Source organism: Cupressus sempervirens, chromosome 3 (genome assembly GCF_028749045.1).
Source record: "Cupressus sempervirens isolate cs-2001-9-10 chromosome 3, ASM2874904v1, whole genome shotgun sequence".
NCBI lineage: Eukaryota > Viridiplantae > Streptophyta > Pinopsida > Cupressales > Cupressaceae > Cupressus > Cupressus sempervirens.
Window position 1 is genome coordinate 559685015 of NC_143120.1, and position 24568 is coordinate 559709582.

General features: G+C 35.1%; 2 long non-coding RNA genes across 3 annotated transcripts in view; both read left to right on the top strand.

Moving 5' to 3' along the window:
• Window positions 1–24568, top strand: part of LOC149567646 (uncharacterized) — a 93781-nt gene that overhangs the window by 60389 nt on the left and 8824 nt on the right. The window lies entirely within an intron of this gene.
• Window positions 18951–23402, top strand: LOC149567647 (uncharacterized). Its single transcript, XR_016361644.1, has 3 exons — window positions 18951–19064; window positions 22873–23241; window positions 23343–23402. It is a non-coding gene; the product is annotated as an uncharacterized LOC149567647 (long non-coding RNA).

Consider the following 24568-nt stretch of genomic DNA (forward strand, 5'->3'; position numbering starts at 1 on the left):
CTTGGTTCTATTGTTTCTATTGAGCCTTTTTGGTTATTTGGTGGACACTAGGATTCGTGTACAATCCATACTACCGGATTGAGGCCGGTTGAGTGAGTTCATGATGTTTGGTTTTGTTGCATGATTGGGATTTGTGTAGAATGCATACTCCTGTATTGAGGCCGGTTGAGTGAGTTCATGATGTTTGGCTTTGTTGCATGATTGGGATTCGTGTAGAATGCATATTCCCGTATTGAGGCCGGTTGAGTGAGTTCATGATGTATGGTTTTATTGGTTTATTGGGATTTGTGTAGAATCCATACTCTTGATCTTTTATTTGGTTGAGTGTTATTTTGCTTGTGTTCTCATCCAACCCTCGTTTTATGATCTTCGTGATGGTGGTGCACTACACACGAGCACGTGCGCGTGTATTTGCTGTGTGACTTGTGAGGCTTGAAGTCCCAGTTGTATTTCGGTGGAGTTATGTTCAATGGGATTGGGTTGGGAACTTGCATTGCCTTTGGGCACTCATCGTGTGATGAGCATGCGTATGTAAGGTAGATGTGTGGAGTGGCTTCTTTCATGTAATCTCACCCGAAAATGGCTGAAAAGGTAACGTGAAAAGGGTCTAACAAGTGATAATTAAATTAATAAATGGGTACTAAAACTTAATGAAAATATAAGATTTGGAACACTTGGCCTCCTGAAAATCTCTCAAGTTGTTCTTGTTTCTTCCTGTTTGGAATCATTAGCAAATCCTTTAATTATTCAAACTCGTCAATTTCATTGTTGTCATTAGAACTAGGTACATTTTCAAATTCCTTCCCTGATTAAAATAAGAGTCTTTTAATTTTATTCTTTTGGCTTTGTATTTTGATGAGATTAACCTTTCCTTTGACTTATTGAAGACGTTGTCTTGCATTGGCAGCTACCAATTTACCATTTTTTTCTTTTTGTAACCATTCATCATTCATTTCTTTAAACCTCTTTACTTCTTTAACGTCGAAGTATATCAAACCATCTCTTGTATGATTGATATCTTTGTGTTTACTAATAGGCATAGGACTTCCACCAATAAATGATATCATAGTGCTGACTTTCTCATCATCGCATACTTTTATTTCATTAGAATGATGATGTATAACACAATTATCCTCAAAAAAATCAATAATGATATCTTGCCATTGTAGAGTGTTACCTTCATCACTTGTAATCAAATCACTAAGGTCAGCTCCACTAAGTAGAGAATCAATCCTCATATCCACCTTAAGAGGCTCGATAAAATGATGAGGCCTTTGTAACAACCCATTGTAGAACAACTTGTCCAATTCAAATGTGTCTGAATCAGAAGCATTATGTTGTGTGCTATCATGCATACACATACCCACATCCAAGGAACCGCTGCTATGTACCTCAACAGATAACTCAACTACATGTTCATCTAGCTCGAATTCTTGGGACTCCATGCTAACAACTGAATCTTCAAACTCATTTTCTAAGAGCTGTTTTGAAAAATCAAAATCATCATAACATGAAATTGCATCATACGATCTGTCATTAGTACCTACTTCTTGAGTACTACCATGTGACAATTCAAGGATAGTGTCTTGCACTCTTGGCCCTTGTAGATGCAAAGTTTCATTACTGCTGTCATAAAATGCAGAAGTGTTTATGCAATCTCCTTTCATGACACTAGTATCTTGAGTGTCAATACCTAGGACCACTTCCATAATCTCTTGTGAATCATTTTGTAAGGAGGATGTAGTCAAATCATTGTCCAAATCTGTCATATTGGTTTTCGAGGTCAAATTCGCATGTCTATCAAATTCATCATGTAAGTTTTTACATACATTATTAGAAGTGGAAGACATAAAATCATACTCCTTTTTCATGGGTCGAAGATTTGAGAAAGTGTCTAGCTTATGAATCCAAGACTGAACTGTAACTTCCCCACCTCTATCAAGCATAGGTAATGCGAATCTGTTGGCTGCAATATGCTTTGGATCTTTGTTTTGATCTCTTGGTCTTCAATCTCGTCTCGTCTTGTAATGCTCTCTCCTTTGACGTAGAAATTTGTCAAAGCTCAGATGTTCCCTATCCTCTGGTGTTTGATTCCCATTCAACATTTGCTGCCATAAGATGATCTGCAAATGTTGCCTCTCCTTCAACATTATCATCTTGAATTTCATCCCTGATGAAGGTAAGGCATGTAGGCCTATCAATGGTACAAGTGGGAGCTCTTTGTGACTCCAGTCATCATCCAACGCTTGATTTTGTCCATCTTGTGCGTTTGTTTGTTGCATCATGGAGGTAAGTGCTCGTAGAGCTTCAGCTACTTACTATTGCAGCTCTCATGCTTCTCTTTCTTCATTGTGATGGAGTACACGTTTTTGTCTCCTTTTGTGAAATAATGTTGAATTCTCATGATGAAAATTTGATGAAGTATTCCCATATGAAGAATTTGAAAGCCCTACAAGTGGAGGCTTTCACATCCATTACAACAGATTCCCAAAGGGAAATAGGATTGAATGAGATTACTGTGACGGTACAATCAGTATTTGTCTTCTATTTTAAATTGCTTTGAAGTTGTGACATAATGAAAAGTCATAGATGAGTTTACATTGCTTCTCTAATCAGCAAGGCAACCTGTTGAAGTGACCTAAATCTGAGATAGTCACAATATTGTTCAAGTGGCCATTGTCATTTGGAATTTATTCCTATTTCATAATCATTCTAAAGATTGTAATAAATGTTTGTTGTTCCAGCATTTTTTCCAACCATTGAGCAGGATTTTTAAGTTGATCTTTTCTGTTCCTTTATCAAGGCATTATTTGAATTATCATGTCGTCAGAGGTTGTTCATTCATTGGAAGTTGTTCATCACTTAGAGCCATCTCATAGCCTCAGGCTTACAATATAGTTGCTGTCCTCACTTTCAGGAAAGGAATTCCGAGGGCAAATGCGTATTATATCTAGAAATAATGGAGAGTCTCCAGACCAGTATCCAAGATGCAAGAGGAACATTTCCAGAACAAGGGAATGCATTCAAAGTAATACATAATGAATATTAACAGTGAGCAACACATAAGATATAAGTGCTACAGAAAATCTAATACAAGAGCGTCCTAAGGAAGTATGTACAGTAAACATGCCTTGTGTGTACTGACAGCAGTACAATATGTACAGACCTAAGGAGCATAATTATTTCTAAATCGTTTTTATTTACCAAGGAATATTTATCAATGCAGACGAGTTTGTGCTTCAAGGGATTGCTTTTACCATGAGAAACTCGAGTATTCCTTTATATGCTCCAACTTGCAAAGATTTAGAATGTCGGGCTCCTAATATTAGAGGATGAAGTGGATACCTTTGATAAGCAGAGCATGTTATCCTTTTGCTGTTCATGTCGGTCATCACGATTGGAGTTGTGGAAGGAATTTTTTCCATAAATCATGATGAGGTCTTATCATCCAATATGGGTTTATGTTTTTTTCAGTAACTTGCATCTAATAAATGTTTATGTTGCTGCAGGTATATATATATATATCACGCATCCCAGATGAAAATGATCTCTGCCTAAAGAGACATGCGCACTGCCTAAAGAGACATGCGCAGGATGAATCACTGGAAGCTTATCAAATGTTACCACTGCATGTAGAGGATGGAAAGAGTGAAGTTAATCATTGTGGATCGAACAAATGCATACCAACTATTGTCAATAGGAGATACATACATCAAGGCATAGTTGGATAATGGTGCATGGTTTAAGTCCTTTCTCTTGCGCAGGGCAAAGTTATTGGGAGAAGCCAATTTGTTCTTTTCCTGATATGAAAGGAATTATATACGATGCTAATAGGAAGTATGTAGTGGAGAAAACAAGGATTTATGATTACCTTCGATGCAAGTAAGTTTCAGATGGATGAAGAAAATGCACGCGATGAAGGATATGCGATGGAGGTCAAGTGCCACGGGTTTATAGTAAAGTGCCATCTGGAATTACATTTTCAGTTATATACAGTTAAATTAACCATTTAAAGTATTTAAGCACATGCCGATAACCATTTAAAGTATTAAATCGCCGGTTGTTACTATCATATTAAAAATTTAAACATTGTTTAGTTTTTCACAAAGAGATGTAACGTTTGGGCAACCGATACTGTTTGGTCCTCTATAAATATGTGTAATAGAAAATCAAATAGCTACCATTGATGTTGCTCTAAAAAAAGAGGAACCCTGCATAATCTGAAGCATATATGTTGTTAAATTCCTTCCTAAGGAAAGACTGAAGTTTGAACCAAGCCGGTGGATATTGAGATTATTGGGCATAAACTTTGATATTGTTTGAAATCAAGTTGTGTTGAGTAGAGCATCAACACCTGAGTGTCTTCAATACAAATTCTTCTACAATATAATCAGTAAGAGTTTTATTTGTTCTAGAGTTAAAATTTATATAGTTCATCCTTTGTGATCATTTTATTGTTTATTTATTTACAATTTTTTATTACGATAGGTGGATCAAATTGTTCGCTGCTATTTAAATCTGATAAATACAAATATCGTGAAATATTATTGTTTTCTTTATTTATATCTATTTTGTCCATATAAGGGTTAAAACATCATAGACTGGTTTAAATATGCATAAAAACCGAAACAATTTGAGGCATCGTGATAACTAAATTGTTTATAAATACAATATACCTAATATCATAAAGTTGTATTTAACATATACTTTTGACTCTATTGTCCATTTAAACCTCAGCACTGATCATTAACTTGCTCATAATTCTCAATCCATATGCTTGCAATAATCTAGTCTTTTTCTTTCAAGAGTTTGATATAATTTTAATAATTCATTTTAAATCATATTTCAGCATTTCCAAACTTAATAAAGTCATCATAATTCGAAGATTGATATTCATAGTTAACAATCCAGCAATTTTTTAAAAATCTTGCCATAGTAGGAAGTTGTCTTTGCATTGAATTTATTTGCTATAAGCGTCTTGGATTCAAGTTTGTTGTCCAAGATCAAGTGTACAGGCCTTGGATTTGCAAAACCAAAAGCGCAGAGGATCTAGATCAAATTGATCGATCCTGTCAAGTTGGCCATAACCAATTAGAATCCCAGCATCGAGTAGGGAAGGCTTGTAGGATTCTAATCAATGGTTTTGATAACCAACACATTGTCTCCTGCATCTCTTCCTTCATTTCTTGGTGGTTCTCTTCCCATGTCACCCATCTCTTCTAGGGGTGTATATTCTCAAACTGATTTTTCTCTCGTTCTCTTCTCCTATGAGTGTAAACCCTAAGGTGGCCTCGTTGTTGTGGCTGTATATGAACTTCAACCCTCCAAGACAGCAGAATCAAAGCTTTGATACCACTATAATATCCCTTCCAATTTTGAATTAAAATTTCTGATTCCTTAATTTGAGAATTTCGTCAACCACTTTGTACACAAGGGATATATGTTGTAGGTCTAAATTCTGATTTCTTTCTGAATGCCAAACTTTAATACAAAATTCCAAAACATCTAACAATAAAGATGGAAATGTTGTAGTACTTTTTTTTTGAAACATGTAGCATTGGTTACAAACGAGAAAACATGCATCTACAACAATAAGACATATTATTGTATTAGAAATAGCCTTAAGAACAACACAACAATCTCATGATAAAACCAGGCATTCATTGCATTCAATAAAAACTGTGATACACAACCATAGAAATCAAGTTGTCGTTGAACAAAACCCTCACAATTGCCCAAGACATACCAACTTAATTATCATGCATTTGCATCAATCTTAGAAATGAAAATTTAAACACTAGTCAGCACACAGATAAATCTCAAAATTAATCAAAACGTATGAATGCATTATAAATGACACACCAATACACTTGTGCACCATTTGTGAAATGTTGCACTTCTGTACAAACACACAAATCATTGACAAAACATTTCTTCATGCTTTCAACTCTCTTCCAATAGCACATCAATGGAAGAGAATTGAAATTGGACAATTTATGTATCCAATGCTTCAAATCTGCTATATTTGGCAAAGTCCCTTCGTTTGTTGTGCCTTGGAGAATAGATAGAAACAAACGCATTGATTCAGTGCACACACTAACCTCACTAGAGGAAAGGCTTGTGTCATTGCGCATCGCCTTTGCACAAGTAAGGCAACTAGGTTACAAAAGGTCACAGTATGGGCTTAATGGAACTATCATTAATGTGCCTACAGATATTGATAACGTACAATGAGTACTACCTTGAGAGGTAGACGACAATAGAATAATTGCAATAAGATTAAAGCAAAAACTAGAGTATGGAAATGCATATGCCCAAGGCAGTGTACGACCCTTCTGCATAATGAATGCATTATCAGCTACAGCAATGACACCCCTGTACATTAGAGAGAACATAGTCATAAATGAGTGGGAGACCATTCTATGAGAAAAACAAAAATAAATGCAAGTGCTCAGTAGCATGGAAATTGAGGACTGCAATGACAATGACGAACTAAGTAAAGAACCAGTATGATAATCCCTTATTCATTGGTTCAACGACACAAGCTCAATCAGAGATCTTGACATAATTATAATTGAAATTGCTCCATCCGAAGGGATCAAACCTCTTAGAATATTCCAAAATCCAAACTCAGAAGAAATGAACTTTCCAACACTATTTTACAGTTATCCAAGGCCAGATCATATACTCGCAAATTTCTCATTCCAAAAAATAGCAAAATGGGAGCTTATGCATATGGACAATGACTTTGCTACACACATTACAAACATTTTCTTCAAAGAAATCAAATTTATAATTCAACAAATCTCATCCATTGCATGGGTATGCATAAGAAAAGCTGAGCTAATAGGTAAAAAGTTGCTGGCAAAAGATGTTCGAACCCCTGCCAACATTGACCAAATATTAAGATCACCAATTGGTTTCAGGTCATTCAAAACTATCCATACATATCTTGATTGCCTTGACAACACAAGGAAAAACATATTTGCGATGATAAGGCAATTAGGGCCTCCAACATTCTTCGCCACACTGACAAGTGCCGAACTGGACGTCGCTAGTCAAAGCTTTATACTACATCTATGCTCACCATAACTCTGAAGACAATGAAACTATACAAGATAAAAATTTAGACTACCAAATAAGGTAGAATCCAGTGCGATGCACTCGCTACTTCAATCATCGACTTAATGAATTCCGTAGAATGATGGTGGGAAATACAGAGTTTTTTGGCAAAGTGATGGACTACTTTTTTATCACAGAATTCCAAAATAGAGGAAATGAACATGTGCACTTCATGCTCTGGATTCAAGATGCACCAGTATATGAAAAATGTAGAAATGAAGAAATCGAGAACTTTGTCGACCAATATATATCTTCTAATTCTAGCTTGTTGGATGAGAACCTTGCCAAAATACAAACACACCATCACACAAGAAGCTGCAAGAAATACAAGACATCAACTTGTCGCTTCAACTTTCCTATGCCTCCAATGAGAAAAACAACTATCACAGAGCCTTTACGAACACCAGAGACTGAAAGCACAAATTATGCGCTTTGTGAAATACAACCCACACATTCATTATGAAAACTACTATTGATAGAAACTTATGCTTTATGTACCTTTTCGAGTAAATGAGCAAACCTTGCTATTAGAATACAACACATGGACTAATGCCTTTAATGCAAGAAAAACACAAATAACAAATATTGGAAAAATGTTTAATGCATAAATCAACTCCACATGTTGTAGCATAGACAATGTTGCAAACGAGGTACATGGCGACGAAAATCCAACAATGATATTCGATTGTCACCTATAACCCAACAATGAATCTACAATGCAAGAACAATATGACATTGGTAATGATCTAATGCACAGTGAAAAACCCAAATCAAAGCACACTACCCATGGCCCATTATACTCAGAAATTGCACATCCATTCTTGCAAAGCACCCATGAATACTTCATCACGTTGAAGACAATTAAACAAAGAGCTACAAAACAATATTAAAAGACGTGGTCATGACAAAAAGACATTTTCCACATAAACCAATATACTTATTCCTAACAGGAGGGGCTAGAACTGGCAAGACCTTTACAGCAAAAATATTTTGTGAGGCTTTGATCCGCCTATATGAGAAACAATTAGAGAGTGACCTGCTCAAACCAAAAGGCATTATTGTTGCTCAACAAGAAAAGTTGCATACAACATGGGAGGGCTAACTGCGCATTCGATACTTTAACTATTGTGGAGCTCATAAAAAATGATTTCATTAGACTCAGACACATTGAACAACTTGAGCAAAAGACTTGACAAACTACAACTCTTACTAATCAACGAGGCGTCACTAGTTGGCTCAACAACCTTATACAAAATAGACAGAGGACTACACCAAATAAAACAAACACCAACCCAACCATTCGGCAACATAGACATCATATTCTCTAATGACTTCTACCAAGCTGAACCAGTATGTGATGCTTGGATTTTCGAACACCCAACAATTAATGTCGATGAAATTCCATACACATTTTGGACGAACAATATCAAATACTACAACTTGAAAATTGTAGTCAGACAAAGAAACCAACACTTTGTATTCATCCTCAACCGTATAAGAACTTACGAGCAAACTGATGAAGACATCTGGCACATAAATAAAAAATATCGAAAGCCTATACCTAATTATCGAAGATTTCCATATTTGTTCCAATGCAACTCAGCTATTGATGACCATAACAAAAGAATGTTAAACTTCCTCCCAACAACACTCTACAAACTTGACGCAGTTGACCAGAAAGATAGAGCTTTTGACAGTAACCCTTATCAGGTAGAAAGAACAAGCTTGCCCTCCACCATACTTGTCAAGCCAGGGATCCTTGTTGAGCTTATTTATAGCAGGGAGCCTTGACACACAAGATGGTTTGGTCAATGGTGCTGATGACACGTTCCAACTACACATGAACGAAATCGAGGACGTCGTTTGGATCTAGTTCAATGACCCTCAAATTGGAAAACTACGAAGGTAACAAATGCAAAATATGTATAGAGAAAAAATACTGGCTACATGGACACCAATCACACGAATTACAAGAAGGGTACGAACAATAGCAAACATAGCCACTAGTTAATTTGAACTCAATTTTCAACGAATTTTGGTCAAAATTTTGACCCAGGTTGGTCGAAATTTTGACCAAGCAGTTCGTGGCAATTTTTCTCGTCGAAATTTCGGCCAACTTGCAAGTTGGTCGAAATTTCGACAAATACATTCGTTGAATTTTTTTCTCTGCTAACTCTGATTTTCCATTTTTGGTCAAAATTTCAACTAAATATTGGTCGAAAAATGTCAAGAAATGGTTGAAATTTTGACCAGTTCTTGGTCGAAAACTTTCAAGAATTGGTTGAAATTTCTAGTAATGTTTGGTCAAAAACTTTTAAGAATTGGTCGAAATTTTGACCAATTCTTGGTAGAAAACTTTCAGGAATTGGTCGAAATTTCCACCAATGTTTAGTCGAAATCTTTCAAGAACTTGTGGAAATTTTGACCAATTCTTGGTGGAAATCCATGAGGAGATGGTTGAAATTTCGACCAAACTAAGTTGTTTAAAAAAAAATAGAGCAGGTGAATCCCCCAATGAATGCCTACCCGTGGACTCTCTCTTAGATCATATGGAATATAATGGCTATGGAGATATGTTAAAGACAGAGCAGTAGACACATATTTGGCATCAGGCTCTCATTAATCTAATTCAGGCTTGTTATAATCAGCATTTAATCATTTGAATAACAACTCTTGTGAACAAAGAGAGTTAATGACAATCTTAAATAACAGTTAATGACAGTCTTGAATAACAGCTCTTTTGAACAAAGAGGGCAGCGATTAGCATACATTGACAATCTTAAATAACAATTAATGAAGGAAAGGTGCGATTAAATGTGAAATATAAGATATATACATACTAGGTGTTTTTCTTTAATGATCCCAATCTCGAAGTGGCCACTATCTTCATGGGCTATGGCGTACCGTCTGCTACCAAGATACTGAGATGTCACCAACATACTAAAAACACAATTTTTATTTTTTATATTAAAAACACCGAATAAGTTACACATCTTTTATTGAAACTCGTATGAAGCAAAATTGTAACTAGCTTGACCTTCATTTGTTGCCTTTAGCTCCAACTTCTGGAATGGACTGAAATTTTACCAGTCAACATGCTAGCTCAGTATTTCTCAAAAGACGGATTATTAAATGTGACTAAATGGTAGCCAAGCAATGATTTAATCATGAAATGAAGCCATGAAAGAGTTACGTACCTGCTGTTTGGATTATTGTGGGGCATTTGCCCATTTTAACTTGGCCCTCCTTTGGCTGCTTCTAATTGGAGAAGTATTCTGAAAGTGAAATAGAATTGTAGCTCATCTATATAATCAAGCCAATTAATTGATTGGGCTGGAAGTTATACAGCAATTGTTTTTGATCGATACATATTGATTTTATTTAATATTTTAAAAATAAGATTATCCAAATAGACGATTAAAAGTTTGTGGTTTAAGATCTCTGAGAAGTCCTGGAAACACCTCAGATCTCCATAAACCAGTAGCTGACCCACGACAGTTTCTGTCTACCCCATATTTACTATTATAAGCATATAAACACAGGATAACCTGCTCATGCAGAGTATCCATCTCTACCCATACTTGTTACTATAAACACATTAACATGGTAAACTTCAGACCTTCCTCGACTACAAACATGTACCATATGTCTGTAAAACTTTACAAAAGGAGACTAATTTGGGGCACCAAAATTTGGAAAGCTTTCAAATTTGTAGGCTGCATCAAGTTTTTAGTTTAAGTGTGTTCTCTCGTGGCACCGAATAGGAAGGGTCGCTATGTGGGGAAACTCTGAGACATGCAATTATTCTCCATTCCGTGCTACAAAACCTTCTCTTGGTTTTGCTATGTTGTTGCTTTAAATACTCCCATCCCATACGTCAACTCATCCCATACATGCTCCTTCATCAAGAAGTGGGCATCCATAGAGAAATTTAAATTTATTACTATCACATTTGGAAAATAAGCTAGAAACTAAACCTATGAATATTTTAATGTGTGGGGCTCTATCGCCAAATATTATTCTAACTAATACCAGAACTTTTACACTATTTAAGCATATCTCTGTATAATTAATGTCCAGTGGGGCTCAATTTGAAAGAGCTCATTATAAGTAGCAATTGTCCCATGAATTATGTAATAATAATTGGCAGAGTAAAACAAGAAGCAATATATAATAACAAACAACAATGATATATTAATGATCATGTCTAAATCAGCAAACTTGTGTACAAATCAATCAGCAAACTAATGCTATCATGTGTAGTTAAGCATCAATTAAGATGAGGCACATAATCAACTAAACAACAAGCACGATTGTATCAATTGGACGAATGCGATGGTACAACAAACCGCATATTGTACACACAGTCCTCATATCCCTGAAAGTGTTGGATTACATCTAATATCATATCATAACACAACAGCTGGAGGTATCTTCATATATAAGAGGAATTATGTATGGACATTACCTATTCTTATTCAGAAACGGTCATCGACATATTGTGATGCATTCCCATGCAAGTAGAAGTTTATAACTTAATCATGCAATTAACACTGTCAGCCCCAAAGAGTGTGATTACCATGTTATATCCCAAATGATGCATACTAATTAGTCTTCAAAGGGGTATGGTAACTAAGGAGGAGAAGATCTAACTTAATTGAAAGATTGTGACTATCTGAAAAGAGGTATCTCTAAGGGGATATAAAAAAAGGGAGCTTGAAACATCATGGAGGGGATGAATAAGAGATTAGCGATTTAAAATAAGAATTCAGATTGCATACACAGACCTGTGAGTGATTGATTATTCATCAGCTGGAAGCAAAAGTGTAACAGCAAGAGTACACCTCAGTACTGCTTTACAAAATGTAGTATTTGAAAGCTAATAAGGCTAAGAGCAAATACACAATCCAGTTCATAAGATATAGTATTGATCTCAGTTTATATTGATAAATCAGAAATATATAAACATATACATAAACACATACATACATGGATACATTTAGAATCTATTTGAAGTTGATATATTCAGATCCTGTACCTTAGTGTTTTTAATAGCCGCTTTTAATTACGGGTAGGTTGTCGGGTATGGCTGGAGTAATTCCTTGCAAGGTGGGTGAATCCCAAGAGAGCCTAAGGCATGGATTTTGGAAACCCTAAGAGCATAGTTTCAAGATGGCTATGCATGTGTTCTGGAAACCTTGAGGGAATCCACTTGTAGATTGGTATCCGTGCAGCCTGTGACAAGTACTCCATATATCACATTGTGGAAAATATCTCCTACTTATCAACAAAATATAGCTGGAAAGCAATGAAAGCCAAACTAGTGCCATGTACATCAATGAGTTAAATCCTGATAGCAATATCACGTTGTGGAAAATATCTCCTACTTTTCAACAAAAACTAGTTGGAAGGCAATGAAAGCTAAACTACAGGCATGTACATCAATGGGTTTCAACATGCTCATCCAAAGGTTTTTGTTGTTGTTCCTTGTTTTTTTTGTTGATTTAACTTGATGAATGAGTTAGTTTTAGTACTTGAAGTCTTGGATCAATGGCTTCTCGTGAAGACACAATCATAGAATTGCAGCAATCAACGGTTACAAGGTTTTGCAACTTTAGCAAGTTTTGAAAAGCTACATTTTACAACTTTTTGGACAGCTTTTACATTCTTGACACAATGGCTTTAAATTGTTGCAAGAATCTTCCAAACACATAAAAAATGGACTATAATTGACTTTTACAGTTACCCTTCCATGGCTCTTTCATACAAATATGGCCTTCTAATCACAATCAGGACCTATTAGGAGAACTTTACAACTTTGACTTGCATATCCTTACATTTGGATTTAAAAGGATTTATGACTAAATAATCTTATCGCATCGTGAACAACCTCTTTGGACTTAAAATATCATAATGTTTCATGTTGATTTCCTATAGCTTAGGTGCTCTAGCACCATTAAGCGTTTTTAACAAGCTGTACAATACTACCAGTGATGAAAAAGCTAACAAAAGGTGCATTGAATATTTGATGAAAGAAAAGCTATGTACAAAATCCAAATCAAAAGCAACTCAAGTATGAAGTAGGTGAAATAAATACATTTTATATTTAATAAAAGATAGTCTGCAAACAGAGATCAAATGAAAAGTATGTCAAGTATGAAGCCCATCAACAGACACAATGTACAAATCTAAAATACAAAACATGACATACTTGTATGAGTATCTTGGAATCCCAAAGGCTAAAGAAACAAAATCTTTTTCATGTTTTCCCCACCAAGTTGAATGGCCATTTTGTTTGGATGCTAGAGTTGCTTCATGATCATTACAGACTCTAAAAGTATTGTACTTGAATCAATGCTGTTAAAATGAATGGGAAGTGATATACCACTTTTAATATTCCTACTCAGTCCTTATAACACTTTCTATGCCATATGATATAGCGGAGGAAACAGGCTACTAATATCACGCCAACAGTCACACCAATGGAAATCCCCATAGTCACCTGCTTGGATTGAGTACTCATTTCCTTGATAAGATCTAGGCTGCAGGAGACATAGAACTTAAGCAAACCTTAAATCTTCTTCTGACTTGTAATAAGAACAAAAACCTACAAAACACGACATCCTTGTATGAGTATCTTGGAATCCGAGAGGCTGAAGAGACAAAATCTTTTTCATGTTTTCCCCACCAAGTTGAATGGCCATTTTGTTTGGATGCTAGAGTTGCTCCATGATCATTACAGACTCTAAAAGTATTGTACTTGAACCAATGCTGTTAACAAGAATGGGAAGTGATATACCACTTTTAATATTCCTGCTCAGTCCTTATAACACTTTCTATGCCATATGATATAGCAGAGGAAACAGACTACTAATATCACACCAATGGAAGTCCCCATATTCACCTACTTGGATTGAGTACTCATTTCCCTGATAAGATCTAGGCTGCAAGAGACATAGAACTTAAGCAAACCTTATATCTTCTTCTGACTTGTAATAAGAACAAAAACCAATTACATGACCATGATAAATATATAGCATTTCACAATATTTGAAATAATTAGGAGTCAGTGCATGTACTATTACCTAACAATCAATATTTGCCAACTCAGATAGCTAAGAAGATATCATGAAAGTGACTATTTCCTTTCCATCAAACAAGCTAAAACAAATTGAAACTATCCAAATAATAATATCAGATTTCCACAATCCATTGAAGATTATGAAGTTTGCTTCTGGATTCAATTGTGTTTATTTTTTAGCATCGTAACTATCTAAAAATACACACAATTGAATCCAGAAGCGAATTTCATAACTATCTAAATAATTAAAGGTAACTAAATTGAGGATACTTAGTTCAAAAATAGCACAATGCCTTTATAGAAGTAAGCCCTTATACCTGGTGAGCTACAAAGGTACCTTGTTGACCAGGCCAAATGACTCTTCTACCAAACAACCTATTAAGAAAAGTTTCCCCAATTGCAGAAAAAAGTGACTTTCTCTGGGCAAAGAGAAAATACTAAAACTTGCTTTGGTCTCTATAACTTGTAAAAGTTGTAGTGACATCTATAGTTGATCTCAAAAATGCATGAATCTTAAATTTTTGTGTATCTGCATATTAGCCTTCCTACTTGGTATTTCGGTTGGCATAAAAGTTATTCTGAAGTGGGCTTCTAAGTTCTCACAATAAAATGCAACACCATTTTAATACTAATTTAGAGGATATTAATCTTAACATGTAATGCCAATTTGATTAAAATTTCAAATAAAAAAAGATCAAACTTGTAATCATTTCAAATGGTTCAACCATATTGAAACATTTACCAAAATACTGCAAAACAAACATGTTTACACCATGCAATCAATTTGTTTGCATGAACCTTAAGCTTCAGAATAGAAAATCAATTAGACACCATTTTGATTCATGTAAATATTTTTGTGAAATAAAATTGAGAACCAAGCCAAATAAAAAAAAAGAATATAATGCATAGGAAAAGCAACTTGAAAAATAGCTATCCTCATCATCATACTCCTTTTTAGAGACAAATCTATCATCATTGTGGTCCCTGATTCTTGCAAAGTCATCGTCTTCATATTTATCTATGCTTTTGTTGTGGAGAGCATCACCATCTTGACCATTGAGATTTCGGTCTTTGTACTTGTAAGCATAATCATCTTTTCTTTGACTAGAACTACTATCAGATCTGCTACCATTCTGACTTCCATAGCGATCATCATCATATTGATCACCATGGTATCCACCACCAAACTTTGAGTATGAACTAGGCCTGTATCCTTCATATGAAGATAGACCGCCATACCTAACAGAATTATATATTATGTTTGCATTACACGTATATAAATATAAGAGTAAGCTCATCAAGCAATTATTTTATTCATAGTTAATTTTGAAAGAAACCAATAACTACTTAGCCACTTACTTATCTCTATTGGCTGCTGCCTTTTGTCTCACTTCTCATATTTTATCTTTATCATTGATAAGAAAGAATATTCTGAGCCTTCTTTCTGACATTGATTCCCTGATCCTTTCCGTTTGGTTCAACAAACTCAAAATTTGGAAGTGTCTAATCAATGAAAATTTCAACTATCAATCTCATAGCTAAAACATCAATCTCAAATATTTTAATAGAACAACCTAGAAATATTCAATATATAGTAGAGAATAGTGCAAGAATCAAACATATAAGTAAATTAGTTTTAGTTGGCCGCTATAAGTTTCCTAGCCAACAAACATACAGTCTTGGGGGGTCTTATACCGAAATTTGGAAGGTGTGTTCCAATAGTTCATCAACAACACGTTCAGATCCATTTGCCACAAGATATTCCAGAATAGTCAATGCCTTGAAATGACAAAAGATGAGTTTCGTAATAGAATGTTTTACAACTACAAAGGTGCCATAAGATGAGAACAAAATCAATTTTGTAGTTTTGACAGAAGATGAAAAAAGGAACACTTCCATTGCACAAAAAAAAAAGCATGTTTTTCAAAATTACAAATGTCAGCTCAGGCAGGTCATATACTGTTGTTGACTTTTGGCATGAACCAAATATATGTGCAGCTTGAAATTACTAACTGCCAAAGAAGGATTAGAGCAATCTACCTTGTAAACATCATAGTTTAAAAACTCGGTATCGGCAATATCTCAACCAACCCAAAAATTTTGAAAAACTCGGAATCGACAAAAACTCGACGAAAAATTCGGCAATAAATCAGCACTTTTATCGAACATTTGAAAATATAAAATTTCTTAAAATATGCTGAAAAACGCATACATACACCAAATTTGTAGAATATATAATAATTTGAAAATTGAGATATCCACCATATATCATTCAAAGTTTAAGATAAACAGTAATTTATACTTATAGCAAGAGGAACTTAGTAGATTAATCATTAACAATTTAATATACTACTAGAATCGTATACCAAAAAACAAGTAGAACATTTGAATGCGACAAAGACCAGTCGAATAGAAGATGCAGTCAATTTTTAAGGTGAGAGACTTTGAAGACGCCGTTGATTTTGAAGGTTTGAAGACAGACAAATTAAAATCACGGAGAGTTTGAAGATCCGCAGCCCTATCCACGGCAAGAAGAAATCATTAGCAGATCCGCAGCTAAGAAATCATCAGCAAGAAATTGCGAAAACACAAACGAAATCGCGAATGACCTAAGACACGAAAATACATGACTCTATCATCCAGCGAAAACCTAATTTTTTTGGCATTTTGTGTTGACCGTAGCAAACGATTTTAACTCGCGTTTTAAACAATATATTGCAATTTTAACTGGGATTTAATGCCGTGATTTTTCAATAATATCGGTGCCGATTTATTGGGTGTTTTTATTGTTTTCGTGGGCATCTCGCGATATATCGCGGTTTTTACGATTAATCGCAAGTATTTTGAACTATGGTAAACATGATGCCAATTTCTATTGGTGTCACTAACCCTTTTCCAGAGAACACCCATAACCAACTGGCTTTCGTTGCTGCATCAAATACAAATTGCTTTATCCATTATTTGTTGGATGACTGCCAAAAAGAAATGTAAGTCTGTGTGTGAGTTCTGATGCAAAACCCTAAAGATTGTCTTACAAATTTCTTGTAGCCTGAGCAATCTCAGCCATAACCGTCCCATGTGGACCCCAAGAAGGTTCATCGCTTGTTTCATCAAGTACCTACAAAATAAAGAAAGTGATCAATAAGTGTCCACTTTGAAATGCCAAACAAAAAATATCATAAGAGATTTAGCTAAAAATGCACAAGCTTCTCTCTAAATTAAAAAGTGTTCTTAAACCCATGCAGTTAAGATATCCCATTTCAACTTCAATTGTTGTGGACTGTTCTTTGCCATTTAAAATTTGAAGTGCTTTCAAAATGGTACTAGATCATTTGTCACAGCCAACCCTCAGGCTGAAAGAGGAGTTGCACATAAGAGTGAACTCTATTTCTTTTTTAGTTAAATTTTTATCTGTATAGCTGTATTAGAAAAATCCATATAATGTTCTAAAGAATCCATATGACAGGTATTTATTACATCATTACTAGGACAATGCTATTGATTAGGATTATGCTGCACTTAATTCAAATTTTTTTTATATGTATCCTGCATCTTTCATCCTTAGTTTTAACCAATGACAGGGAAAAGTCATAAAAAATGCTGTCAATAAATGAGGGGAAAAAATCATCAATAAATGATAGAAAACAGTCATATTAAATGCAGTCCAGCCATTACTTCATTTCTTTTATTAAAAGTTGGCAAATACAATTGATTACTAACTTTTCACTTAATCCAACAAAGTACATCAACAGGAATTTTGTTGACTTGTGTCTTTAACTGCAATCGTACAAAACAATAACTATAATAGACTTTCTATGTTGACATCACAATATACATTAGATTTTTTTGTACAAAGCGAGAAAATGTAAATTCAACTTAACTCATAATACATGCAATATGCCTAGAAATCCAAGGTGCAACTCAAATCTGATCTAGTATTCATTCTGCAAGATTAACATCTATTGCATTTTATAATGACTGGAACAATATTGAAACTACTACCGTGCATCAACATACAAGTTAAGGTTGCCCATATCTTAACCTACTACACATGCTTTTAGAGCTACTAAGTTCAACTGCCCAAGTTTGTTGCATCGCTAATACTAAAGCAAATGCAACTAACACTGAGATGAGTAAGACTCATTTAGTCATAAATCTTCTGCTGTTATGATTTAAGATCAATTACAAAAGTCAAACAGCTGCTGCTTAAATGAATTGACTGTTTCCAAACTAATTAATTGCCTTTTGAACAGTGACCCTCGTGAGTTGGCAAGGTGATTTGGGGGTCTCAATTGGGGTCTCAAAGCTTCTTAATGTCAAACTTCTAAACTTCTAAACCCATCAGTTGTGGACATTCTGGGGGTCCAAATACGGGACATTCTAGTGGGACCTTGCATCATATCTCCTTTAGAATGATCTCAGACGATAATGGAGAATAGAAGTTCCAACCATACATTTATCTTAATGTCAAACTTCTAAACCCATCAAAATGATGTCAAGCAATAATGGAGAATAGAAGTTCCAGCCATGCATTCATCTTAATGTCAAACTTCTAAACTTTTAAAATCTTTCTGCTGAATGTGAATGTCTTGCAGGTAAACACGATTTTAAGCAGCATGGTTGTTTAAAAAATAATTCAAGTTTGGAATAGATACTCATGGAAGATAACACAATAAAATTTTAAATTTAATTGTCTCTAATATTTTTCTGAAAACTCCTTTGAACTATGATAGCAGAGACCCAGTGCATCTGGAGTTGCATGGGCACACAACAATCCCTGTTCAGTGTTCTGAATGCAGATCAATCATGCTCTCTTTGTGCAGCACTAAAATCTCTTCTGCTCCATGATCATGTTTTACAGGTAACGTATACTTTAGAAAGCATACCTTGTTTCAATAAAAAGATGGAGGTTTGAAAGACATGTGAATGGAACACTATACAACAAATTGATAATTGAATTATCAGTAGCATACGTCTGTAGAAAACTTCTAACAACTGATAATAGTTAAACACGAGGACCCCAGAATGGGAACACCAAAGTTGTCATGCAGTTCTGACATGTGGAACAAATTGTCATTCAACCCTGTCTGATTTCTGAATAGCGAATCTATTGGGTGAGGAAGAGAAATCCGAACACACCTTATCTTCTGAAATTGTCCCAGTGAGACGTTGGGAAGCAAAATGGCCCAAATTTAACTGTCTCTCCTTTACCTTATCTGTATCATCAATTTTCAGATCTTGTAGAAAGTCTCCATGCATAGATTTCAAGATAATCCTCTTGGGCCAAACTTTATTAAAATCCATAAGAACACAAGGTGGAAGAGTTACTCTGTCCAAGTAAGATCATGCCTAATAAAAACCCCCCAAAGAGTTACCTAATTCCTCCAGAACAGTAGCTTTCCTATATTCTAGAGGTAAAGATGGAAGAGAAAACCAAACTGGAAGGGAAGGGATATGCAACTTGCACGGGGAAAAGTGTGGGTGCCATACCTGAGTGAAAATGCCAAATCCCTCAATGAACCAACCCTTAAATTGATGAGTCTTATCTCGGATCTGACAGTCTTGGAATATGACAACGAAGGTACCTTGGTGTTATCGACGCAAAAGCATTTGGAAATCCCTATCCAGTTTGTGAGAACCCATTTTGAAACCACATCTTCTGGCAAGCTGTAGTTCCAAATCTTACAAATGAGGGCCCATGCTTGGAGATCATGGGTGTTATCTTCTATCAAATCCCTTGATATATTGACTACATGGGGTATTCCTTCAAATTTATAGACTTGTTTGAAGAGAGGGGAGCTCCACATGTTTGATGATACAGATCTTCTTGTCTTTTGAAATTCTTGCAAGAGACAATCTCTATCTCTTCTTGGAGAGTAGTGTCTTGATGACCCCGCTCTCCTGCTTACTCTGCCATATGAATCCCAAAAGGGTTTGTGCGTGGTACTCCTATGATTCTTCTGCGGCCTTCTCCAGATTCAATTTTCCTAACATCTATCGTGAAATACCCATTGCGGACTACTGTGAAAACCCTTTTTACCTTCAGCTTGGTTCTTGAAGTCTTGAAAAGGGATCTGTTCTTCTACTCCATCTCCACTTTTGTGCTTCTGCGGTCCTCTCCAGAGGCGATATTCCCATCGTCCATTGTGAAGAACCCATTGTGGACTACTGTCGAAACCCTTATTTCCTTTGACTTTCTTTTTAAAGTCTTGATAGGGGATTTGTTCTTCTACTTCATCTCCCCATTTGTGATGCATATGTTGGCTATTGGAAGAATCCGTTGATCCAGATTGGGCAACCGACACCATTTCCCACTAGTGTTCACACATCTTTTTTTTGTTATGACCCGAGTTGGTCGAAATTTTCGACCAACTTGGGAAAACATAAGTTGGTCGAAATTTCGACCAACTTGGGCATAAAATCCTCCTATGCATTTAATTTTGACCAACACGGGGATGAAATAACAAAAAAGATGGAATCATAGCTTTGGTTGAAAATTTTAGTAGAAAAACAAGTGCAAATGTACTAGTGTGCCTATACAACTTGCATTTGCAAGAACTATTCATAGAGCACAAGGCCTCACAATGGAAGCGGTTGCTTTCGAGCCCGCTAAAGTCTATCAACATGGTCTTGCTTACACTGCTCTATCTCACGTAAGAGAATTGAAAAATTGTACTTGATTAACAAACTACAACATAATAATTTTGAGTTGTAAAAAAAAGTTGAAGATGAAATGCAACGCCTCAAAGCATCGTCACAATGGTCACTAAATTATAGCCTTTATCCTACATCATCAACCACCATCACAATATGTACCTTAAATACCAAAAGCTTTCAACTGCATGCCTAGGAAATAGACCACGACTACGACTTGCATATTGCAATTGTTCTTTGTCTGCAAGAAACAAGAACTATTTACATTGACCAACTGTCACTGCTCAATGAAAAAATCAGCTTCTATCCTGCATATGCTATTCATGGACTACTGACATGCTGCACCAAAACTACCACAGTACAAAAAATAGAAACATTTGCAACAAGACAGCTCAAATCAACAACAATTGACATTTGTTACATGGAAACATTCCTGCATATTGCAAATGTTTATCTGACACCAACTGCATCAATGAATGAACTATTCACTTTCATAAAAAGCATCACTACTATATTACCAAAATATTCAAAACTAGGAATTACGGGAAACTTCAACATCGACACACTAAAGACAACAAGAAAACAATCCCAATTCTTTGATTTTATGCAACAACACAATCTGACACCTGTAACTAAGAACAACACAAACAGGAAGAAACCTCAACCATATTTGGATGCATAACATAGATGCAAATCACAAGAGCCACTATTCTTGACACATCTTGGACTGACCATTTCGTGACTGCAGTCCAATTTCAGCTCTAGCATTGAACTCCATAAATCATTGTATCACTCACCACAATCATCTCATAGATTACACTTAGTCATGTAACCACCATCGCATGTTCACTATAGCTTTAGCACTGCGGACAATGGAAACAAAACAAAAGAAAGGGTCTTCATCGATTCCTGAAGACAATAGGCAGAAAAGGCAAGTAGTAATACTACTTTGATTCTCTCTACCTCCAATTCATTGGCATAAATTAATGACAACTAATATATTTCAGGCTAATATGCCCCCTTTTACTGCAGACAAAAGTTGATAGCCACTTCCACAACACCCATATTTGACATCTACACTACACAGTCAACAACATTGTTTGAAGGTGACATTATCGCTACATATGGACCAGCTTGCAAGAACTATGCACAAAACAAACAAAGAACATCAATTGCACATATAGATTTATTAGACAAAAGTGGTCTAATGACTAACAACAAACATTACAAATGCCTTGATCGACAAATATTTGCATTGGCTTTCTCCTGGAACAAGCATCCGCATTGTAAAATTTGAAATCAAGAAGAAAAACTTGCAATATGAAAGAGGAGATGCTGATTACTACATCTAGTTCAAGGCAGAGACAAAAATTGAAAAAATAGCTACTGTTTGTAAACAAAAAAATCCTTCACCTAATACCGAAATTTCGTAGCTGATTCAGTCTTAGAATACTTATCCAATTGGCAGTCTTGGTGTCCTCATAACATCACATCTATAGAATGCCACAGAGTTCCACCTACAGATCAAAGATGGACAGTGGCCATCTGACACAGCTATTCTAAGCAACAAATATTGGTCGTTAACATTCATCTCAACACTTTTATGCATTTTTCATCCTCCAATCCCTAACATTAGTACCCTTTGTTGTTGCAGTTCATTGTGCCAAAAACAAACACATATAGCTACAAAAGCTTGGAAAATATATGTAGATCAAAAATATCACCAACAACATTGTTGCTACTCCTAAAAAGTGTCACCCGGATTGGCCCACGAGGTTCAATAGTTCTCAGATCAGGCCAAGCCACCTACATAGACCATTTGAATGACAAGTGCACAACACAATCACTACAAAAACTCACAAAAGAAAATCTGCAAGTAAGTCAAAAAACAACAAACAACTACAAATATTCAGTAACATTCAAAAGATCACTAAAATCAATTACTTTTTATGACATCTCTTTTGATTAAGTAAAAACAAGTTTTTTATGACACATGTGTTGCTTCTAAGTAACAGGAACATTAAGAGCAAAAATGTCCATAGCTCACCATACCAGCCAGTTTGCATAGTCTCCAACAAATAGTCTCCTCATCAACAGCAAGTAATCCAACTGAGATTCAGTGCACCAACTGTCGAACAGATACAACATTTCAATTTGAACCTTATCTCCAATGCATCATCGAGACAGAAGACACCATCGTTGAATGTTGTCTACATGGAAAGCTCTTGCAAGACTACTTCCTAGAATTGACAAAAATCCACTTTGACAACTATACAGAAAGCATGTCTACAGCAGTCTACATGATGCGCAACTTCAAGATACAAGGCACGTTTACACTCGCAATGGACCATACAATTACTTCGACCACAAGAGAAACAATAGGTGTAAGTACTTATACACAATTCTTTACTATTTCCATAACAAACAATCAAATTTATTAAAAACAAATGAAATGAAAATACTAACTTCTATTCACTATTTACAGGGTACATACGCAGCACATAGCCTTCAAAAGAGTATTGCGACAACTCAGATAGTAACGCCCAAGGTAAAATAAAAACATTTCCCACTATTCAAACGTGCATAGTAATAGATAGCATTAATAATAGTACAATACTTTATTGCCCTAACACACATAGTCCTACTTTGTAGGAATGGTATGCATATCAAAACCGAGTGCCACAATTTTGCAAACCACTTTCTCCCATTTAAAGAAAAACATATGGATTTCAGTTTTTCGAAACCAAGCTGTCGAATATATGAACTTTACAAAAATTGCCTCCCACTTTGAAATCAGACTTGTGTATTAGTTTTTGGGTTCTTCTGAACAAACACAACAAATAATTCAATCATCTATATGTTTCGTACATGTCTATAGAATACAAATTTTCTATGTATCTGTTTGCTACATGTTTGCACTCGACAACATAACAAATTGCTAATAAACTCATAAACTTCTAAAAAGTATAAAACTGCTACTTTTTAAAAGTAACTTCTCCAAAAGTCAACATTTACTAATCTAGCCCCTGCCTGCTGTTCAGGTTCACAAACATTTTCTTCTTCGTAGTAAGTCTTGTGTTCTTCCAAAGTGAGCATTGCATATAATTCCAAAACTTGGTAACTTACATAAACAATCGAAAAATAGATGAATTTTACAGAAAAAATTACTTATACAATTTTATAGCTATTCATCAATATTTAATAGTTTAACTTATACCCAACTATCTTAAATTTTTCTGTTGAAATGAAATTGTTCTTTGCTGTTTTCACTATAAACAGATCTCCACCAGCAACACTATCAAATCTGAAACAAAATCCTCCATCTCCATGCCAAAGGCAGGGAATTTATAGTATAATATATTTATTAAATATATTATTTTGTTGCTATTATTAATACTAACAATATATTCAATTTAATAATTATTATGAATTTAATACTAACAATATATACACTTCTATCAATTATTATAAATTTAATTATTATTATTATTTAAATCTTATTTGAGAGATGGGGACATGATAGAGTCGGCTAAGAAGGGATGCGACCTAGCTACAAAAATCAAGAATTACAACTATAAATTTTAGAACCAATTTTGGTGGATCCTTTTAGATATACTTGATATTTGCTTTTCTATAAATAAGTTGAATCAATTAATGGTTGAGCCAAGGCAAGTTCATTAGACCACTGCAAAACATTTGCTGTGATATTGG